Below are 3,233 nucleotides of genomic sequence, written 5' to 3'. Positions count from 1 at the left end.
TGAGTCCCGAGCTACGCAGAGCTAAGGTACTCACCCCATCCCCATACACACCCCATTCCCTGCCTACCAGGTAAGAACACTGCAGAAAAGAAAGGAGGGAGGGAGGGAGGGAGGGAGGAAGAAAAAGAAAGGAAGAGGAGGGAGGAGGAGGAAGAGAACAGGCAAATTATTATTATTTTGTTTTGTTTTTTTCGAGACAGGGTTTCTCTGTGTAGCCCTGGCTGTCCTGGAACTCACTCTGTAGACCAGGCTGGCCTCGAACTCAGAATTCTGCCTGCCTCTGCCTCCCAAGTGCTGGGATTAAAGGCGTGCACCACCGCGCAGGCAAATTATTTTTAATCAGAAAATGGACCCTTCCATTACTATACCAAGTGCTCCTTTGCTACAGAGCATTGGAAAGAGACCCGCTGACCAGGACGGAGACAGGGTCAGAGGCCACCACTGGACTCCACGATACTGGAAAACTCACGAGAGACATGTGGGACCTCTCAGTCCTTCTGCATTTCAGGAAGAACCCAAGACATCCTGCAGAGGTATCTATCACCAAGCAGTACTGGGAAGAGTAAGATCACCGAGTCTAGGCAGGGGGGTGGAGGGCACATGTGAAGGTTTCCTGTTGGCTTAATGACCCAACGGCCTCTCAGGACAGAAGACTAAACAATGAGTCTGACCCAAAGGAAATACACAGTATTTTTAAAAATGATTTTCTAGAAATTGTTACATGTCGTGTGTCCAGATACAACCCTGAGGAGAAAGGAGACAGGTATCTAAGGATAAGGCCAGGATTAGAGAGTTAACAGGAGAACAAAGATTCCAGATGATGGATGGTACATCACCACGCAGAGGTTTCTAGGTGGGATAGTCAATGCTGTAACCCACTGCAGAGGTCAGGACAGCAAGACAACACAAGAGTGTTCCAGCTGAGGAAAATAAATGGAATATTTGCTTCCCTTCACAGTAAAAACACCCCCAGGACACCCAGCGACGGCCTAAATGGAGATGGCATCACCAGTTTCTCTAAGACATGGAGTTCTCTCAGTGCACTGGTGGAAGGGAGAACGTTGGGCGGAAGGCACAGAGTGGCCTTCCCAGAGAAGCTCCTGGTGTGCAGGCAGATCCCTGGAACCACACACATACACACTTGCACACACACAATGGCACACACACCCTGGCTGGGCCGTGTTAAAGCTCAGCTGCCTTCCTGTTGAAGTTCAATCTGTAGGGTAGGAAGGAAACACAAGTTGCAGAGCATAGAAGGCAGTTCCAACATTTGAGATCAAAGCTGTGGGGCCCCATCCTGCTTCGTCAAAGACAGTAAAGGAAGATACCGTCACTGGGCATGGTGGCCCACACCTTTAAATCCCAGCACTCAGGAGGCAGAGGCAGGTGAATCTCTGAGTTCCAGGCCAGCCTGGTCCACAGAGTGAGTTCTGTACAGGACAGCCAAAGCTGAAACAGAGAAACCACAGCATGAAAAACAAAATCAAAAAACCCCAAAAGACTCAAAGGGATCCACCCAGCTGCAGCCTTCACGCTTGGAAGCTGAACTTGGGGTACACATCCTTTAATATAAAACATTTCCTGAGGGGCCAACAGGGCCACTCAGTGGGTGAAACAGAGCCAGACTCTGGAAGCCACATGAAGGTGAAAGGTGAGGACTCCATGACATTGTCTTCTGGTGTCATGGCCCATGTATGTCCACATACACACGATACAGAACAAAAACTTAAGGCGTTATGAATTTTTACACAACTGTGTTCTTCATATAACATACCAAGATCACTTAATATCCCCTTCTCATGAAAATAACAGCAACACAATTTGAGATAACTATGAAATACTAACAGGGCTAATTCATTTTCAACTGAGTTCATAAACAACAGACTCCGGTAACACAAGCAACCAGGAAACATCACTGGGGTTTTTTGTGGACGGGAAGTCAACAGGGCAGGTTCTCGTGTATCCTGGACTGGCATGCAACTTCCTATGTAGCCAAGGATATCCTTGACGTTCTAAGAACCCTGCCTCCACCTCTGGAGAGTGCCAGGACACAGGCCTGTGTCACCACCCCCCATCTAAGTTTATGTTGTCCTAGGGTTTGGTTCCAGGTCTCTGTGCATGACGTGCAAGCTCTCTACCAAATGATCTACACCCCAGGTCCTGGAATGCATTTTCAAAAGGCAAAAAAGGGAAAAGAAAAATGACCACAGTTAGGCAATGGTGCCACAACCTGGTAACCTCAGCATCTGAGAAACTGAAGCAGCGAGTTGGGGGTGGGGTAACACTTTAGAGTCACCTTAAGCCACAAAGTAATATCAAACTGAAAAACCTGTCATGGTCCAACTGACATTTTTCTTCTGTAGTAGATCTGTAGTGAGAGTGGCAGTGTAACCCTGAAGCCTATATTTTTTAGAGCTAGTGTACAAACTTTGTGAGAAAGTATGCCATCTCTAAAGCGGTCTTAGAAAAAGACAGCTCCCTTGGACTTCAGACACAAACCGTGTGCACTCAGCACCTCCTCGGGGGTTCTGAGCCGATCCCCAGTCCCAGCAGGCAGCTGCCTTCACACACTCCTAGCCACCTTAGATCATGTTCTCAAACAAGCCAATCCAAGGACAGAATATGAGTTTTTACTTTGTATGCCTTTCATAAAGACAGGCAGCAGCCATGGGTGCTCCAGGCCAGGGTTTCTCGGTCTGGGTCAAGTCAGTAAAATGGTTTGGTCGATCTCTCAGGGAGGCCTTGGAGGAAGGGCATGAAGGTGTATGTTAGCTGACAGGTCGAGAAAGAAGTGCAACCCATGGTTGGAAATGCCTGGGTCCTTCTTGCAGACGCTTGGGATGCGGGGGTCCAGGTGCTTTATAGCTGGAATGCATGTCTTCAATTCCATCATCACTATGGAGGCAGAGGGAGGAGCAGCTCTAGGAGTTCCAGGCCAGACTGGTCAACGTACTGAGCCCCAGGACAGCCAGGACCCACCCCATAGAGACCAGAGACCCCCTCAAATCAAAAACAGAAACAAACAAACAAAAAAAAAAACCAGATGGTGCAGCTGTCAGGAAGACACACACAGGTGGGAAGTGCTTTTAAGACTACAGATGCAGTGATGGCTAACCCACGGACACAGACTGTTAATATAATGATGACTGTAATGGTTTCTGGGAAAGATAGCCCAGGGGGAATGTCATGAAACACAGGGAAACAAGAACAGAAAGATTATCACTTATTATACG

The sequence above is a fragment of the Mus caroli genome, unplaced genomic scaffold (genome assembly GCF_978045245.1).
Source record: "Mus caroli unplaced genomic scaffold, Mus_caroli_1 scaffold_13, whole genome shotgun sequence".
NCBI lineage: Eukaryota > Metazoa > Chordata > Mammalia > Rodentia > Muridae > Mus > Mus caroli.
Note: the sequence above shows the minus strand (reverse complement) of the source record.